Source organism: Mustelus asterias, chromosome 20 (assembly GCF_964213995.1).
Source record: "Mustelus asterias chromosome 20, sMusAst1.hap1.1, whole genome shotgun sequence".
Classification (NCBI taxonomy): domain Eukaryota; kingdom Metazoa; phylum Chordata; class Chondrichthyes; order Carcharhiniformes; family Triakidae; genus Mustelus; species Mustelus asterias.
This window is the reverse complement of record NC_135820.1, coordinates 67,906,093-67,926,829: the sequence shown is the minus strand read 5'-3', so window position 1 is coordinate 67,926,829 and position 20,737 is coordinate 67,906,093. Positions and strand designations below refer to the sequence as shown.

The following is a 20,737-nucleotide window of genomic DNA, read 5'->3' as shown; positions in this document are numbered from 1 at the left end:
GCAGCCAATGATAATCAACTCTGAGCCTCCAGGATCGACCTGTCGATCGCGATGGAGTATTCAGAGACCAGTGCAGGATAGTAACAATTCTGGTTGGAATAAGTATTTCAAAAACATTTTCCCATTGTGGAGAAAACGGAAATATGATGATGATTGGCACAGATGGACTTGCTTCCTTACCGTTTGCACAGGTGAGTTATGAAAGCATATTTTCAATCTTGGAACACAATGCCATAGTTCCAGATCAAACATAAGGAGCCAGTGAGTTAAGCATGTGAGCGGCGCTATACTTGGAATACTTCACTTGGAATGCCATCGTCTTCCAGAGACTTACTCAGAGTTGCTTCATTACCTTACTGACCTTGGCTCGAGGGCAAGCTTGACAGAATGTGATGCCAAGGAAGTGATTCAATGGCCTTGTCGCACACTGAGGATTCTTGGTTCAGGAGAAAAATTAAAGTGCTCTGCCCAGTGAGAATCTCATGCCTGTTTGTTAGGAACTGATTGCTGTTTGGTGAATGTACAGGTGTTTTACTGTGGCTTTGTGGCCATAGACAGATCAGAGATTTTATAAAGTGGCCCTTATTAGCAGCTTCCTGAAATTCTGCAGCCTTGATCTCCCATTGTTGATCCTTCCTCTCAGTTTGGCATTCTACATGATGGTATCTGACATTTATTGCTGGTGATCTTTTATTCGATATGCAGGATTTGTGAGCATCGTGCACTTCATAACTTGGCTTGATCTTGGTTATTCTCATCAAACTAATCTTGGGGCTTGTGTTTGATGAATTCAAGGATTCAGATGCTGCGACCAGAAGTGACATCACAATTTATTTTAGGAATCTTTAATGTCTAAGTTATCTTCTGGGATACTGTAATTTTGGTCTTAGTTCATGTTTCTTGACAGAATCTTTTAGGCTAGTTACATCAAGCTTCTTTTGTGGTTAGACTATGTCTCACAGTGCTTTAGGTGTTATCTCCCAAGGACATGATGTTCCCCTCAAGCTGATGTTCTGACTAACATTTAGAACCTCCAAAGCAGCAGATAAAATGCACACCCATTAAGTCTCTCTGTTGTACAATAATGTGGTCCTACATGTGCCAATGTTTAGATCTGGGCTGCATCCATGTTGTTTTCAGTTTGTAAGCTTGTTGAACGATTGCATTTGTGATAAGATCAAACTTGCTGTGCATAGAGAAAAAGTTAGCCACTGAAGTTTATCACGACCAATGTTGTGGTGTCCTAGTGCTCCCCTCCACGAATTAAAGTCTGTACCAACATGAGCATAGAAGTCACAGAGGGCGAGGAGTTCAGTGGTACTCCGATGATCCTGCCGACTGTAGAACATAGACCTCATCAATTTGTGCTATTATTGGTGCATGGACACTGATGAGTACCACATACTGATTTCTAAAAAGATCAATATGAAGTACCATGAATCTGTCGTTGATACCCTTGGGAAGTGAGTTGAGCTTACGTGCCGATCCAGAATGAATGGCAAAGCCCACACCTGACTGTCGAGGCTGGCCCTTGGATTTGCCGATCCAGTACAATGTGTAGCTTACATCTAAGTGCTCAAGATGAAACACATCTGCAAACCTTATTTCATTTAGAGTGATTTTGTCAATTTAGTACCTTCCTAGTGTTCTGGCTATGAAGGCTGTTCTGGTCTTGTATTATTATCTAGAAGTATTTTGACATTCCATGTGCCAAGTGTCATCTGGTAGTTAGTTGTTCTTTGAGTTTGTTTATGCTTCAGCTACAGTGATTGGTGACCAACCAGGTGCAGGGAGGGCAGGCTGTGTTTAGTGTTGCTGTTTTTTCTCTTCCCTGGATAGGGGTGAGCAACACTAACTAAAAAGTCTACTCTGTTGTCTTAGGTAGACATGATGTGGAGATGCCGGCGTTGGACTGGGGTAAGCACAGTAAGCAGTCTCACAACACCAGGTTAAAGTCCAACAGGTTTATTTGGTAGCAAATACCATAAGCTTTCGGAGCAATGCTCCTTCGTCAGATGGAGTGGTCTCTGTTCTCAAACAGGGCACAGACACAGAAATCAAATTACAGAATACTGATTAGAATGCAAATCTCTACAGCCAGCCAGGTCTTAAATGCACAGACAATGTGGGTGGAGGGAGCATTCAACACAGGTTAAAGAGATGTGTATTGTCTCCAGACAGTACAGCTTGTGAAATTGTGCAAGTCCAGGAGTCAAGCTGTGGGGGTTACTGATAATGTGACATAAATCCAACATCCCGGTTTAGACCGTCCTCATGTGTGCGAAACTTGGCTATCAGTTTCTGCTCAGTGACTCTGCGCTGTCGTGTGTCGTGAAGGCCGCCTTGGAGAACGCTTACCTGAAGATCCAAGGCTGAATGCCCGTGACTGCTGAAGTGCTCCCCCACAGGAAGAGAACAGTCTTGCCTGGTGATTGTCGAGCGGTGTTCATTCATCCGTTGTCTTAGGTAGATACAGGCTCCACTTCTACCCAGATCTGCGGAGAGTGAGCATCACCACAGCCACCAGCAGCATCTTTCATTGTTCTCGTCACCACTTCCAGATCACCACAGGGCTTGGTAGTCTGATATGATGCTCAGTATAAATATTGAAAAATCTGCATTGAGTTCTGCATTACTGAAGAACTAGCCACAAACTATGAAAGCTAGTTCTGTCAAACATTTTTAGTAGTAAATTTACAAAGAGTAAATAATTTGTGTACAGAGAATACTTCCTATGGTTTTGGTTGGACATGAACATGGCAACACAAGCAGTGTAATTCTGACACAGCTATGCCAGATAATAAGATGGTACAGATAGAATTTTTCTGTACATTAGAAATAAGAAAACAACTCTCTGCTATCTTTTTCCTATGACTTCACAGAGCGACAAGAATGTGCTAAAAGACAGAAAGACCAATGTGTATTTTTTTTAAATCTATGCCTTCAATAATATGTATTTATACAGCATGTTTAACATAAAACATTCCAAGAATCTTCACTGAAGCATTATAAACAAACTGTGCCACTGATAAAGGATACATTAGGTTAAGGAGTGCTTATATAGATAGGGGGATGCAAAGCCATGGAGGAATTTTTAAAATCAAGACATTGATTGATTGGGAGCCAATGTAGACAAGGTGAATGGGACTTGGGTGAGTTAAGATACAAGCAGTAAAATGAAGTCGGCTGAAGTTATGGAGATGAATGGAAATTTCCATTCTGTCTGTCAAGAATAAAACAAATGCGGGACCTCCAAATATCAACTCTAAAACTGAACAATTTTAATTTCTCTCTTGATATGATCACCAACTATGGAGAGCCCAAAGTTGGTTCAAAGTGTGATCAACATACTATCTATAGATGTGGTTCACTTTTGCAGAGCCAGTGTCACCATGTGTATGTATTATAACCTTGTACCAAATGTAGCTAAGCATAATTTAGTTTCCAATTTTAGACCAGTGAACATGATGGAAGAAACAAGACAGTCACATAGATTCGAAACAAAAAAAGTCTTTCTGAAGAAGAGGGAAAAGTTGAAGGGCAAGTTGATCAATGATCACCTTTGTACATCTCAGCCACAGGCTCTTGATCAGCGCTTCATTACATGTAGCCAATCCACAACATAAAGGGAGGCATTAGAGAAGTCTTGACTGAACTGTACGCAAAAGTACTAGAATTTATTTTCAGTTCTATTTAATGGGTTTTAAATAATTTCATTTTAATCAACTATTCTGAACAGTTCATGTGTCATCACTCTGGCTGACAGAATAGAAGATGTTAATCTGCTTTACATTAACTCAAAAAGCAACCCAAACTCTGTAAGTGAACTCAGCCTGACTAGAATAAATACATCCTTCAGTACTTTAGCGACTCAGTCATTATGGTTTCAGAGTGAAAAAGCTTTTTATGCCACGTACAATCCCAGAGTCTAGCAACACTGTATAGTAAAATGCTTCTTGGGTAATATCTTTATTGCAGCTGAAGCATTACAGTGAAATCAGAGGAAACAATTCAACATAAATATAAGCAAAGCTACAAAATCTGCCACATGAACAATATTTTCTGAATTGAATTTTATGTAAAATGTTGGATTTTTGCTTTGCTTTTTCCCCATTTTGTTCTGCACTCATTAGATTTTGTGCAGGGACCAAAACACACCACTTCAGGCATCTAGTATCAGCATCAGATACAATATGGCCAAGCATAGCACTGTTAAACACCTCCATAATTTTCTTGTTTAGTAAAGTACAATAGCCTAAACCTTAAAGCGGCACTCGCTAATTCATCAGTATCTTGCACCTTCCGAGTCCTCAAAATCTCTCCAGCGTCCATATAATGCCATTCTTGTCACTTGCCCACGAATATACATATAAATGCCATACGCGTCATTCACATATCAATATAGATGCAAACTTACAAAATAGGAGGAATAGCTCATTCAGTCCCTCAAGCCTGCTCTGCTATTTGACATCATAGTTGTTCCCAACTCTACTTTAATGTCTACCCCTTATGCCATTTGATTCCCTTGTTAATCAAGGATCTTTCTCAGTCTTCAAAATATTAATTGACCCTGCCCCCACTGCTCTCTGCACAAGAGAATTTCATACTTTGACCCTCAGAAAATATTTATCATCTCCATCTTGAATGGGAGAGCCTCACCCAACCAAACAAGTCCCTTCAGGATCAATAATGTTTCAATAAGATCACCTCTCATTCTTCTAAACCCCAATGGATATGGACCCAACCTGTCTAACCCTTCATCCCATCAGTTGAGTGAACATTCTCTGAACTGCTTCAAATGCATTTGTATCATTTCTTAAGTCGGGAGATCAAAAGCACAACAGGACGCAAGATGTGGTCTCACCAACTGTAACAAAACTTATGCTATTTTATATTCCATCCCCTTGCAATGAATCCCAATATTCCATTTGCCTTCATAATCATTTATATACCAACTTTTTGCAATTCATGTACCAGGGTACCCAAATCCCTCTGTTCTACCGAGTTCTGCAACCTCACTCCATTTAAATAACATGCTGTTTTCTATTCCGCCTGCAAAGAATTCACATTTTCCCATCCATCCGCTAAATCTTTGCCTATTCACTTAACCTGTCTATAGCTATCTATCTGCAGACTCCTTATGTTCTCTTCACCATCTATTCTCATCACCAAAATTTAGAAATCAATTCAATTCCTTCATCCTGTGCATTATATATTTCCGCTACATTTGTGTCTTCCTTTTTGTGAAGACAGAAACAAAGTATGCATTTAGTTCCTCATCCATTTCTTTGTTCCCCGTTATGAATTCCCCCGTTTCTGACTGTAAGGGGCCTACATGCATTTCTGTCTATCTTCTTCCCTTTGCATATCCATAGAAATTTTTGCAGTCAGGTTTTACGTTCCTCACTAGTTTACTTTCATACTCTATTTTTCCCTTTAATCAATCCCTTGGTCCACCTTTGCCGAATTTTTAACTTCTCCCAATCCTCAGGTCTATTGCTTTTTCTTGCCAATTTGTGCTTTTTCTTTGAATCTAGTACTATCTCTAATTTGCCTTTTAAGCCATGGTTTGGCCACAGTTCCCTTGCCACTAGTGCCAAATAGGAATATACAACTTTGAGTTCATCTATTCGTTCCTTGTATGTCTGCCATAGCCTGTTCACTGTCCTTACTTTTAGTAATGTTTCCTAGTCCACCATAGCCAACTCATGCCTCATATCATTCATCATAGTTACCTTTACTGAGAGTCAGGACCCCGGTCTCAGAATCAGCTACCTCACTATTCACCTTGATAAGGAATTCTATATCATCATGGTCACTCATCCCCAAGGGTTCTCTCACAACTAGATTGCCAACTAATCCTTTCTCATTGCACAATACCCAGTCCAAGATGGCCTGTTCCCTTGCTGGTTCCTCAATGCATTGGTTCAGAAAACCACTTGAGCAAGCAGCCCCCGCCAACCCAAGGACATCAGTCCTGGTCCTGCCCAGGTGTAACTCGTCCAGTTTGCACAGGTCCCACCTTCCCCAGAACCGGTCTGAATATCCCAGGAATCTGAAACTTTCCCCCGGCTGTTATATCCTGCTGTTTCTACTCTGACTAGCGCATAGCACTGGTAATAATCCTGAGACAACGAACTTTGAGTTCCTACTGTTTAAACTTGCTTCCCAAGTCCCTATAATTCTGCTTTTAGAGCATTATCCCCTTTTTTTAAAAGACCTACGTTGTTTGTCCCAATGACAACCGACTGTTCACCCTCCCTCTTCTGAATGTCCTGCAACCGCTGAGACATGCTTGACCTTAGCACCAGGGAGGCAACATACCATCCTGGAGTGTCGTTTGCAATCACAGAAACGTCTATCTACTCTGAAGACCCCTCTACAGACCCCAGGCAGCACGGTAGCACAGTGGTTAGCACTGCTGCTTCACAGCTCCAGGGACCTGGGTTCGAATCTCGGCTTGGGTCACTGTCTGTGTGGAGTTTGCACATTCTCCCTGTGTCTGCATGGGTTTCCACCGGGTGCTCCGGTTTCCTTCCACAGTCCAAAGATGTGCGGGCTAGGTTGATTGACCATTTTCAATTGCCCCTTAGTGTCCCGGGATGCATAGGTTAGAGGGATTATTGGGTAAATATGTAGGGATATAGGGATAGGGCCTGGGTGGGATGGTGGTTGGTGCAGACTCGATGGGCGCAATGGCCTCTTTCTGCACTGTAGGATTCTATGATACTCCCCTCACAACAATCTCCTATGACTATTGCATTTCTACTTCTTTTGCTCCTCCCCTGTGCAGCAGAGCCAACCATGGTGCTGCAAATTTGGCTGCTGCTATTATCCACAGAGAGGCTATTCCCCTCAACAGTATCCAAAATGGTACATCTGTTTTGCAGGGAGATAGCCACAGGAGATTCCTGCACTGCCTGTCCAGCCTTCCTGTTCATCCTGGGCTCACCCATTCCCTTCCTGCCTGTGGAGTCTGAGCCTGCAGTGTGACCACCTCTCTACACAAGCTATCCATGATACTCTCCGCCATGCGGATGCTCCAGTGTCCCCAGACTCTGCTCCAGCTCCAAACCTTAGGCTGCCATGAGCTGCAGCTGGAGACACTTCCTCCACACATACTGGTCCTGGGAACTGGAAATGTTCCTGGTCTCTCACATGGAGTAAGAACAGACCACAGCTTGGAGCTCTCCTGCCATGGTCTTCCCCCTCAAGTCCTTTTAATATCAAACAATATCAACCAAGGCCTTTCTTCTCCACTCTATTATTACAGAATATATTTCTTACAAACAATGAATCATAGAATATTTTAACAATTATAACCAATATTAGTAGTAGGTACCTATCCAACCGTACTCACCCAAACAGCTGCTTAGATTTCCCGAGGGGATGTAAAGTTGCACTCTGCTCTTACCATGTTTTAACCACCTGGCTCTGCTTCCTTCTTTTCTCGAATAGGAGAGTTACATTTACAGCTTTCCAATCTGATGGGACTTTCGCAGAATGCAGGGAATTTTGGAAAATTCCAACCAATATATCTACTATTGCAGCCAACACTCCTTTTAAGACCCTAGAATGCAGGCCATCAGGTCCTCCTACCCTTTCATAGAAATCATAGAAACCCTACAGTGCAGAAGGAGGCCATTCGGCCCATCGAGTCTGCACTGACCACAATCCCACCCAGGCCCTACCCCCACATATTTTACCCGCAAATCCCTCTAACCTACGCATCCCAGGACTCTAAGGGGCAATTTTTTTTAACCTGGCCAATCAACCTAACCCGCACATCTTTCGACTGTGGGAGGAAACCAGAGCACCTGGAGGAAACCCATGCAGACACGAGGAGAATGTGCAAACTCCACACAGACAGTGACCCGAGCCAGGAATCGAACCAGGGACCCTGGAGCTGTGAAGCAGCAGTGCTAACCACTGTGCTACTGTGCCGCCCTCTGCAAACTCCACACAGACAGTGACCCGAGACGGGAATCGAACCCGGGACCCTGGAGCTGTGAAGCAGCAGTGCTAACCACTGTGCTACCGTGCCGCCTTCTTGATTTACAAGCATGTCTGAGGTTTATTTGCATCTTCTCCAGTGACGACTTGCCCAAAATATCTGCTCATGCTCTCGCCATTTCCTCATTTCCCATTATTCCATCCTCAGGCTCACTCTCTAGACGGCCAATACTCCCTTTAGTGACTCTTTTTCTTTTAAATACTTGGAGAAACTCTTATGAGCAGTTTTAATATTTCTAGTTAGCTTTCTCTCATCTTGTAATTTCTCCCTGATTTTTAAGTCATTGTTTACTGGTTTTATAAATTATATCCAATTTTCTGACCTACCATTGATCTTTGCAGAATTGTATGCTTTTTCCCTTCGATTTGATACCATCTTCCTGAGTTCCTAACTTCCTTAGTTAGGTATGGATGGTGCATTCTTCTCCAAAAGCCTTTCTTTCTCGCAGGAATGCATCTTTTTGAGTGTTATCGAATATTTCCTCAAAAGTCTACCACCGCATCTCTACTTTAACCTTTAACCTAATTTTCCAGTTCACTTTAGCCAGCTGTCTTCATACCCTTTAAAACAATAGTCTTTGACTCCCTCTCCTCACCCTCAAAATTTAACGTGAAATTCAACCAAGTTATGATCATTGCCTGAAGGCTATTTCACTATGAGGCCATGAATCAAAGTTCATTGGACATTACCGGGTCTAGCTGTATTTGGCTCTACAATATGCTGCTCCAAGAAAATGTCCCAAAAACTCTATAAACTCATCTTCCAGGCTACCTTTGCATGGGCGAGTACAATCGTAACAACACTCAAACGGGTTAACAAGACACAGCAAGTCACTCAATTGGTTTCAATATCTACATCTTCCGTTATATGCACATTGCATCTGCTATATGCAAAATCAACAGGATGCACTGCAGGAACTCACTTAGATTACTTCCACAGCACCCCTTTCCCCTGCAATGAGAAAAACTAGGGTAATAATTTCATAGAAAAAAATACTTCTAAAAAGGTCCTCAAGTCATACAATTATCCTGACTTGGACATATATTGTCACTGCTGCTGGGCAAATGACCTGAAATTGTCATGCTTATTAGCATTATGGAAGCACTATCAGTCTGAGGACTGCAACAATTCAAGGAGATGAACCACTATGTTTCAGGGTGCGAGAGATGAGCAGTTAAATGCAACCTTGCCAGCATCAGCCACATCCCGAGACCTTACAACCAGCAAATGAAAAGGATTCCAACACCACTCATCTGGGCTAGATTTAAACCCACATCTGAGAGCCAAAACCAGTGTTGAATGGTGCTTTTACATAACAGTAAGAAGTCCCACAACACCAGGTTAAAGTCCAACAGGTTTATTTGGTAGCAAACGCCACTAGCTTTCGGAGCGCTGCTCCTTCATCAGGTGAGTGGGAGATCTGTTCACAAAAAGGGCACATAAAGACACAAACTTTAAGTTTGTGTTCAAAGTTTGCATTCAGACATAAAGACACAAGCTTTTACATAACTGCAGTGTTACTGCTGGAGTTAGAACAGAAATGCATATTTCAAATAAAGATGTATATTTTAACATATTTAAAAAAGGGCCCAAAACTTTTTTTAAAATTCACACTCAGGTGTCAGCCTGACCCCACAAGGAGGAATAATTAGAATCCTTAGGGAGGGTCATCTCAATCCATGTTGGGAGTCAGTTTGGGCATCAATACCCATTTAGCATTCACAAGTTTAATGTTGGTGTAAAACTGAAATAGATTCACACTGATACTAATTATGGATTGACCACTTTGCCTCTTTAATGCGAGTGGAGAACACCCAGTCCCAACAGCCTATATTTACATAGCATTTTTAATGTACAAGCACTTCTAATGTAACATAACAAAACATCCCATGGTCTTTCACCAGAGTATCATGAAACATTATGACATAAACCACATCAAGAGGTATTAAGCGAGATGTCCGAAAGCTTGGTCCAAGAGGTGGGCTTTATGAAGTGAATTAAAGGAGAAAAGCAAAGTCGACAAAGTGAGTTGTATGGAAGGAATTCCAAAGCTAGAGGCCTAGGTAACAGAGGTTATGGCCACCAAAGGTGGAGCAATTATAACTGGAATGCACAAAGGCCAGAATTAGAGGAGCACGGGTATCTCACAAGGGCTGCTGCGCTGGAGGAGATGAGAGAGATGAGGGACAAGGCCATGGAAGGATGTAAAACTAAGGATGAAAATTCTAAAATCAAGACGTTGCATCACTGGGACCCAATGGAAGTCAGGTGAACAAGACAAGATAGGAACAGCAGTGTTTTGGATGGCCTCAAGTTTACAGAGGGTAGAAGTGAGAGACCAGCCAGGAATGTATTGGAAAAGTCAAGTCTAGTGCTAAAGGCATGGATGATAAGACAGGTACTATATCAAGCGACTTCATGGAGGTGAAAATAGGTGATCTTGGTGATGACACAAATGCGAGGTCGGAAGCTCATCTGAGGATCAAATGCGTCACCAAGATTGCGAACAGATTGGCTTAATCTCAAGATTGTTGCCAGGGAGAGGAATGGAATTGGTAGCTAGGGAATGGAGTTTGGACCAAAACAATGGTTTCCGTTTCCCCAATATTTAATTGGAGGAAATGTCTGCTCATCCATATCATATGCCAGATAAGCGACCTGCTAACTAAGAAATCTGATAATTTAGAAACAATGGAAGAGTCAAGAGTGGTGGTGGTGGGATAGAGCTGGGTGTTGTAAAACTAACACCAAGCCTTCGGATGATGTTGCCAAGGGGCAGCATGTAATTCAGAAACAAGAGAGGGCCATGGATGGATCCTTGGGGGACACAGAGGTAATGGTGCAGGAGCGTGAAGAGAAGCCATTGCAGGTGACTCTCTGGCTACAAGTAGGGAGATACGAATGGAACCATGTGGGAACAGTCACAGCCAGCCAGATGACAGTGGAGTGGTATTGGAGGAGGGTGGTGAGATCAATCATGGCAAAGACTGCAGGCAGGTCAGGGAGGGTGAGGAGGGAAAGTTTATCTTGTCACAGTCATATACGATGTCACGGAACAGATGCGTTCAGAAGTGCTAGTCAGAAAGTCTCATTCAAGAGGAAGTGAAATATTACAATGATTCAGTAACATTTCTTTTGGGGAGGAGTGTGAGAAAGGGAACTTTTCTGTAATGGTCTGATGCTGACTTTTACCATGCATTTAGCCTCTATTCTCTTGAGCTGGTGAGTTTTCATGCACTTAATGGTGAATGTTCATTGCCTCCCTCACAAATTTTATTTGAAAAATAGAATTGACCAGTGTCAGACATCATACAAAATAAATTAGCAGTTTCCCCAAAATGGACACTTAATCCAACCTTAAAAACCTTCCCGTTTTACTGCAGTTAGAAAAACCCTACACTTCAGATTAACAATAAGGACTACAAAAATGATCAACCTTGAGTGATAATCATAGAAATTAAGTAAATTACTTTTAGCCATTTGGCTAATAGTAGTTTTGATCATTTAGTAGATTTTGCAGATGAGGACAACTCTTGTATTTTTTTTGATGCATATCAATCCTATCGCAAATGTTCAAGCCCAATTTCGCTGAAGCAGCACTTTTCCATGCAGTTTTCTTTACACTGTCAGCTATTTACACAGCAAAGCAGATTAAATATTTCTCAACAAGACCTACAATGGCCTATGCAAAACTCAAATACTGAAAAAAAACTACACATACCCAACATCAGCATGCATCTCATTACCTGATCTAAAACATGGCATCTAGTTCCATGTTATGTTTTCAGGATCTCTGACTGCAAAGTGAAATGCAATTCTTGTACACACAGCGCTGTGTCATTAGATGCCTCCACCTTTTACAAAAGTTCTGGCCACCTGTAAAAACTAACTGAAATTGTATTCGACCTGCATTAGTGTTGTGAAACATGCGGCGTAGTCCAAAAATGTGATCTGTATACTTCAAATTACTCTCTCATTATACAAGCTTGTATTTTTAATAGTTTGGAATTCAGGATATAATACATTTAAATCTATTAAATTAGTTAGCACTTTGTATTTTGATAGAGGAAATTAACAAAAATGAGACAGCAACAGTCACGAAGCAACATTTACTGCAGGCTATGGGCACCTCCCCACCCCTTCAGTCACAAAACTGTGACGAGGAGGAAAAAAATGGATAATGAATGTGAACACAGGATGTGAGGACTGCACCTATAACTTCAGTCCAAAGTAAATTAAACCATAATTGGATTCATTGAACTACAATTTATTAAATGACATCAGTTTAAATTGATATAAATACAACTTAAATTTAAGAATTTATGCCCTTCTTTCTAAAAATATCAATTTACCATAATTTATGACAAATATTTACGTCTTCAAAATGCTATTCAGTTGCTAATTTGGATAGAGATGGAGAAACAGTCAAGATAAAGTAAATTATTGAAAACAATGTTAGGATCTGGAATACATTATCTCAAAAGGTTGTTGTGGAAGTAGATTCAACAGTAATTTGCAAAATAAATTGAATATGTAGAGTGTATAAGAAAAAAAGAAAACACTTGGAAGGCTATGGGGCAAGTGCAGAGGAGTGGGATTAACTGATAATTCTTTCAATGAGTTGGCACAGGTACAATGGGCCAAGTGGCCTCCTGCAACATCTGATTCTATGATTCTAATTATTTCAGAACCAATAATCCCCGTCATTTCAGAAACTGAATAGCTGATCTTTAGTGTTCAGGAAATGTGTTCAAACACACGTGTTTTTAACATATTTCATCATATTCACATAACCAAAGCATAGCAGCCCCATAAAACACACAAACTGCTTAACTGATACAAAACATGGTTTTTGATTCTACGTTTTTTAACCTTACTGTTTATACATTCCAAAATTCAACATGTACAGTTACCATGTACACTTTGCTTCTTCTTTTCAAACAACAATTTTGTTATAAATAGCAGTAACAAATAAGCAACTCAGTAAAACAACTCTCTTACTACATTGACTGTCGCCCACTGCAGAAATTCAGCCACACTTGTGCATATGTGGAGTACATATCAACCATTTCACAGGCTTGCTATATTTTGAATGCCATGGGCAGTGCACAAGAGCGAAGCAACCCAAAAATGGAAACATAAGAAAAGGTTACAAAAGGGGGAAGGGGGGGGAGGAAAGAGATGAGATAAAGACAAAAGTTAAGTCACCAGGTGCTCATTTAGTTTTAACAGCCACAATGTTTTTTTATATGTTAAAATGCCTACTATGATATTAAATATACCAAATACTGCTTATTTTACTATTTTCTGACAAACTAGAACCTGGTTCCATTTTGGTGAAGAACTGTTGTATTCCTTAAAGGGTTAAATTAAATGTCATGGCATAGCGACTACAAACTGCATATGGAAAATAAAAGCAATATTCATCAGTCAAGAGGCTAAACATTAAGTTTTAATACCTCAGACAGACCTAGGCGTAATTGTTTTGTAAAATCTTTCAGATATAACAGCAATAAAAATATTCTTGAAAAAAACATGACCGTTATTGCTGCATTGTTATTTTTAAAATCTTCTTTGTTTTGCAAAACTGTACCTAGAAACCAAACTACAAGAGGACGCCAATATTCATCGATGTGAACACCCTCCTATCTTATAAATAGAATATATTTCTACAAATCTGAAGAATAAAGAAACAGGTCAGTGCTGATCAGAAATATTTTTCCAGCACCCACGTGGCTGTGGATACTGTAACCCAGCTAGCTCTTCCTAACCGCTTCTGATAGTAACTGCAGTCAAACTGAACACTACGCGAGGTCATCTGGTGGTGTTGCTATAACAACATCCTTGGCTGTTCCGGACTGACGTAAAAACTGTATGGAAGTTGCAGTCAGTTGGTGGTTTGACCCAGAGTCTTTAACACAATCTGAAGAAAATAAGAAAATTGACACCCGACGACCCCTTAGCCTGGCGCACAAATGTACAACCAAACACGAAGCTAAGTCGGGCTGGAGAGAGGGAGAGCGCCTTTCTGCAAAGTGTTTTAGCAGCCACCATTAAAAAGAAACACACACACCCAGGCCATCTGCAGTACCAGCCATGGAAGTATCAAAAATTGTAATAAAAGTGTTTTATAGTTCTGTTCAGACATTTAATAAATGCACTGCTGACACCTGAGACATGGAAACGATTTTTCCCCTGCTAGTAGTAAAAATGTTACAACATGTCATTTTTCTTTAATGTCAGCTATGGAAAAATCAGCAAGTGTCCTGCAGAAAGGAAAGCAAATGGTTCCAATCAAGGACAGGTTAAGTGCTGCATTCCGAATTTCGGCACTCTTCGGCACGCAAATTTCATAAACATTCGTATCAAGTCTTAATCGGGTATTCATCTGATGTCTGAACTCGCATTGTGTTTTATACCTCTCGTTTTCCCTTTCACTTCTCAGTATAAAGAAAACAGCCAGAGAAATAGTACTCAGTGCAAATGAACGCCATCGCGGACCTTATCGTCATCTAAAAAGGCTTTTAATCCCAAGTGTAAAATAGTTCAGTACCTTTAAATAAACTGGCCAAACCAGAGAGGATGCTTAATGCCAGAGGAGGATTTTAAACAGTATGCACGGAAAATACGGTGCACTCCAGAATATCAAACATTTAGCTTTAGTATTTTATGGAAAGTAGCTCCAGGCTCCTCTAACAGGCCTGCCAATAATGGCATCCAAACAAGATGTAGATGTCAGACCCACCAGTACGTTAGCAGCTGTCTATCAACAGGGTCTCAGCAGACACACCAATGATAGCGGCTTACGAGTGCTATCAGCAAACAAGCCAATGGCAGAAATCCCCCTGCACGCTGTCACCAGACTCGACGACAACACACGAGCCTATCCGACTGCTGCCTGCACATCCACAATTAGAAGCAAGCCATCAAGGAGCTGTCACATTGAATTATCCTGTTCAACAAACAACGTTGCGCTCTTCTAATGCACAAACCGCAGGTATAATCACCGATTTAAATAAAAAAACACATTCGGGCACTGTGGTATTTATAAACCCGCAACCGCCAGAAATTAACAACCGAAGCCAATCGTCAGAACGCAATGAATTCACAGGTTGAAAAAAAAATTACAAACAGCATGTAACAATTCATACTCGCGACCTTCTGAGCAAGTCTTCCAAAAATAGCGATCAAGTTATGTCGTACGTGTTTTAAGCGTATGTGCATCATTTAATGCAAGATGTTTTTTTTTCTGTTGGCTAGCACAAAGCCACTTCAACTGCAGGACCAGAAATTGAATTTGTTCATTTTCCACATCAGCTTTCAGGCTCCATGCTTGGTAACAATTCTAAACATTCAGAAAATACAAGATTCGACCAAAAGCCATTCTGAATGATCACGTGCAATATTTTGGATAGTGTTAATATTCTACCATAAAACTGATTTTCAAACTTTTCCTTGTGGAAGATCACTAACAAATATTGGCATACTCTCATCCTAATGACCCGAAGAAACATTAAAAGATTTAAGTATTATATACAAAATGGAAATGTGGTGCTAGTAGACCAACAGAGAGAGAAATACAGAAATCTGAAACGATTGACAGAAATTTGATGACCTTGGAGATTTCCTGGGATCCCCTCAGACAGTGGGGGCTAATTTGAAAACCTATGCTCCACAACGATTTACTCCATTGATGGGAATATATTTAAAGTGCACCTCATCTGTTTTCCTGAGTCTGCAATGGGGCAAGTGAACCACACTGTTATTGATTAGGAGCACCCTAGGTTCAATTTCTGATTTATTCAGGGGTTAAACAATCTCAGCCAGGGCAGAAGTGGTAATAGGTGGTTAACTTCTGCTGCATGGGAGTCAGGATAGCATGAATAAAATGAATAAAAACAGACATCCCACTCATTATCTAACAACCCTATTCAAAAAGCATAGAGGGGGGCAGATGTGAACACTTTTTTTACCTTTGGGGGCCAACGCCACCCCTTCCTCTTTAATACTCACTCTCCCACTAAGTATCCCGAAGGATAACCATTTCAGGATAAAGACAATAAGGTACTGGAATCACACCCAACACGGGTCACATTTATGACAGTAAAAGGGAAAAGAAAGAAAGCCTTAGCAGGAAAAAAAAACGCATCTACAAATCATGCGAACGTAAGACTTTACAAATGAGTAATAGATTGCAAAGAAAAAAGGTGAAAACTGGCAAGTGTACTGAAATAAAGGCTGCCTAGTTATAGCCTCTCAATTTTAACAAGCATTCATAAAACGACTTACAAGGCGGTTGCAGGCATCCAAATATCTTTTTAAAAATGGGTTTTAAATCGTGGTGGCGAAGCATTTAATGGAGAAGCCCTGCCCACAATTTTTTCCCCAGTGTGTGTATCACAGGAGGACTGAAAAGAGGAGAGGGTGACATTAGAAATCTCACATAGAAAGAAAGTGTGTATTACAGGCATACAAGAGGAGGGGGTGACATTAGGAATCTTGCAGAGGAAGGAAGTGTGTATTACAGGCATACAGGAGAGGGGGAAGGGTGACATTAGGAATCTTGCATAGAAAAAGTGTGTATTACAGGCATACAGCCGGACTGACAAGAGGAGGGGTGACAGTAGGAATTTTGCAGAGGAAGAAAGTATGTATTACAGGCATTGGCAGTGGCACAGTGGTTGGCACTGCTGCTTCAGTGCCAGGGATACCAGATTCAATTCCTGGCTTGGGTCACTGCCTGTGTGGAGTTTGCACATTCTCCCCGTGTCTGCGTGGGTTTCCTCCGTGTGTTCTGGTTTCCTCCCATAGACTGAAAGACGTGCTACCGGCCATGCTAAATTCTCCCTCAGTATACCCGAACAGGCGCTGGAGTGTAGCAACTAGGGGATTTTCACAGTAAAAAGAACTTAGACGGACTGACAAGTGGAGAGGGTGACATTAGGAATCTTGCAGAGGAAGAAAACGTGTATTACAGGCATATAGACGGACAAGAGTTAAGGGTGGCATTAGGAATCTTGCATAGAAAGAAAGTGTGCATTACAGGCATACAGAAGGACTGACAAGAAAAGAGGGTGACATTCTAGGCATCTCGCATAGAAAGAAAGTGTATTAGAGGCATACAGAAGGACTGACAAGAGAGGAGGGTGACATTAGGAATCTTGCATAGGAAGAAAGTGTGTATTACAGGCATACAGGAGGACTGACAAGAGAGGAGTGACATTAGGAATCTTGCATAGGAAGAAAGTGTGTATTACAGGCATACAGAAGGACTGACAAGAGAGGAGGGTGACATTAGGAATCTTGCATAGGAGGAAAGTGTGTATTACAGGCATACAGGAGGACTGACAAGAGAGGAGGGTGACATTAGGAATCTTGCATTGAAAGAAAGTGTGTAATAGAGGTATACAGAAGGACTGACAAAAGGGGAGGGTGACATTAGGAATCTTGCATAGAAATAAAGTGTGCATTACAGGCATACAGTAGGCCTGACAAAAGGGGAGGGTGACATTAGGAATCTTGCATAGAAATAAAGTGTGCATTACAGGCATACAGAAGGACTGACAAGAGGGGAGGATGACATTCCAGGCATCTTGCACAGGAAGAAATACCATTTGGAGAAAAAAAAATTGACGTCGGGATTGAATAAATCCATCTCCCTCCCCACCCCCCAAAAACCCAAACTGTCGTTGACAAGGGGGAAGGGGGGGGACACAATGCCATGGCGACGGTTTGACTGACAGGGCGGGCGGCCAGTGGAGTGAGGGTGGCTGGCGGGCGGGCGGACGGCGGGCTCTCCAAGTTCGGCCTCAGTCATTAAGTTGTCCCGAAGCGAGATTTTGGCAAGCGCCGAGGCGGGGCGGGCCCCCATCGGGAGCGGGTGGGGGGGGTGCTGGACAAGCCTTTCCATCCACCCTCTCCCCCCCCCTCCATGTTAACAGGTTAGTTTGAGGCTCTCAGGTGAACTTCAGCCCGGGACGGACGGCGCTGAAGGCGGGCCCCGGTGGGGGGGTTTCTCCACAAAGAGGGGGGGGTGGGGGGGAGGAATTAAAATAATAAATAAATCACTTTATAAATAAATAAACACACACAATTTACCTCACCCCCCGGTTATTTAATCACCCACTCACCGCGCTGGCTGTTACTCGGAGGAACATTCCAGTATCCTGACCTTCGTTTCCCTAAATAAGCCGAGTAAAAGCGCCGCCATGTTGCTCCTTGTTTATTTAAATCTCGATCACTCCCAGGGAGCGGGGAGGGGGGAGGAGGGGGGAGGAGGAGGGAGGGCCACCCGGCCTCAGTGCGCATGCTCGCCGCCGCGGGGCCGTCTGGGAGTTGTAGTCCATCCGCTGCTCAAGTGACCCTGACCAGTCCCTTGTTTATTTATTAGTGTGACAAGTCACTGCATTAACACTGCAATGAAGTTACTGTGGAAAATCCACCAGTCCGGCGCCTGTTTGGGCATGCTGAGGGAGAATTTAGCATAGCCAATGCACCTAACCAACGCATTTAAGTTTAATTTTATTTATTAGTGGCACAAGTAGGCTCACATTAACAGTGCAATGAAGTTACTGTGAAAAGTAAAGTTCATTTATTAGTCACAAGTCAGGCTCACATTAACACTGCAATGAAGTTACTGTGAAAATTCTCCAGGCGCCACAGGTATGTTCAGGTACGCTGAAGGAGAATTTAGCATGGCCAATGCACCTAACCAACACATTTAAGTTCATTTATTAGTATCAAAGTAGGCTCATATTAACACTGCAATGAAGTTACTGTGAAAATCCCCTAGTCGCCACACTCCGGTGCCTGTTCCGGACTGTGGGAGGAAACTGGAGCACCCGGAGGAAACCCACGCAGACACGGATAGAATGTGCAGAATTTTGCACATTGAAAAGTATGCAAGTTGCCCAAGTAGGCTGACATTAACACTGCAATAAAGTGACTGTGAAAATCCCATAGCTGCTGCTGGCAGCGAGTTAGGCAGGCTGGCTGGCACGAAAGTGCTTGGCTTTACCGCAGTAAAGGGAAAGAATGTAACCCGCACTGCATTTTTGACCAACCATCTATGAAGCTCATCTTTCTTCTGTCGGGAAAAAGATACAAAAGTCTGAGATCACGTACTATCTGACTCACGAACGCTTCTTCCCTGCTGCCATCAAACTTTTGAGCTGACCCACCATATATTAAGTTGATCTTTCTCTACACCCCACCTCTCCCTTCCTTCTTCACTATGTACTCTATGAACAATATGTTCTGTCTGTGTAGTCAGCAAGAAACAATACTTTTCACTGTATCCCAATACATGTGACAATAATAAATCAAATCATTTAATTGCAAGTAATCTGCTGCATCCCCCAACAGGGAAAATAAAACTGCAAATTTGCAGTTAAGCAAAATGCTTTGAATTGAATCACAAGCTACCAATTTCTAACTGGAGAAAAATCTGGTTTTGATATTTTATGTGTGCAGGACAAAAATGTGAAAAGGTTTATTTACTTATTAATCACAAGTAGGTTTATATTAACACTGCAATGATGTTACTGTGAAAATTCCCTCGTCGCCACACTCCAGCACCTGTTCAGGTACACTGAGGGAGAATTTAGCATGGTCAATGCAAGTAACCAGCACGTCTTTCGGACTGTGGGAGGAAACCAGAGCACCCGGAGGAAACCCACGCAGACATGGGGAGAACGTGCAGACTCCACACAGACAGTGACCCATCTGGGAATCGAATCCAGGTCCCTGGCACTGTGAGGCAGCAATGCTAACCACTGTGCCACCGTGCTGCCCTGCACTGCATTTAATGGCAAGTAACTGCTGCATACCCCCAGCAGGGAAAATAAAACTGCAAATATGCAATAAAGCAATACGCTTTGAAATGAATCACAAGCAACCAACGTCTATCTGGAGAAAAGCCTGGCTTTCACATTTAAAGTGTGCAGGACAAAAATGAGCAAAGTTTTAAATATAGGTAACTTAAATATGTGGTGCATTTATTGTTAGCATTTCATAAAGAACATTATTGAATCTATGATGAAGGCAAATCACTGCAGATGCTGGAATCTGAAACAAAAACAGAAAATGTTGGAAAATCTCAGCAGGTCTGACAGCATCTGTGGAGAGAGAATAGAGCCGATGTTACGAGTCTTGATGACCCTTCATCAGAGCTGATAGCTTGTGTGGACTGCTCTTTCTCTCAGTCTGCTCCCGTATATCTAATCCCTTCTCCCTCATTTATGGAAGGGGGTTTATTTAAAAGAGTTGGGTATGCTCAGGTCAAAATATTGGATACGTTTATTGCTTTTTGGGCAGCGTATTAGGACAAGAAATTTAGGCAGATGAGGCATTCAATGCAGTGACAGTACAAAGAATTTACCTGGAATTCAGGACTTTGCTCTATATACCGTCCATTGGCAATCAGTATAGGAAATTTGGTATAGAGAAAGTATTCAGTACATTGCATGTTCTGTGTATCTATTTCTATTAACAGAATATATACAATACATATGGTTTTGAGAATTGGGATAATCCCATCAGTTATCTGGAATATTATGGGCAGAGAATAACCACAGTCTTTGTAAGTATGACAGTGGCATCAATTCTACGGATCAAAAGTTCAGGCATACAGATGATCAGGTTATCATGGATACAAGGTATTCAGTACAGCAGTAGTATAATCATGTATACAGGACACATTTGAGAGTCCATATGATTGCAAAA

General features: G+C 41.8%; 1 protein-coding gene across 6 annotated transcripts in view; it reads right to left on the bottom strand.

Moving 5' to 3' along the window:
- Window positions 1–20,737, bottom strand: part of LOC144508603 (nuclear receptor coactivator 3-like) — a 210,978-nt gene that overhangs the window by 187,615 nt on the left and 2,626 nt on the right. For 2 of the 6 annotated variants that reach the window (XM_078236774.1, XM_078236780.1), the window contains exon 1: window positions 18,145–18,259. The exons of 1 other annotated variant lie outside the window; for it this stretch is intronic. The gene's annotated coding sequence lies outside the window, so the exon portion shown is untranslated. 3 more of the 6 variants (XM_078236779.1, XM_078236775.1, XM_078236777.1) reach the window with 3 other exon arrangements.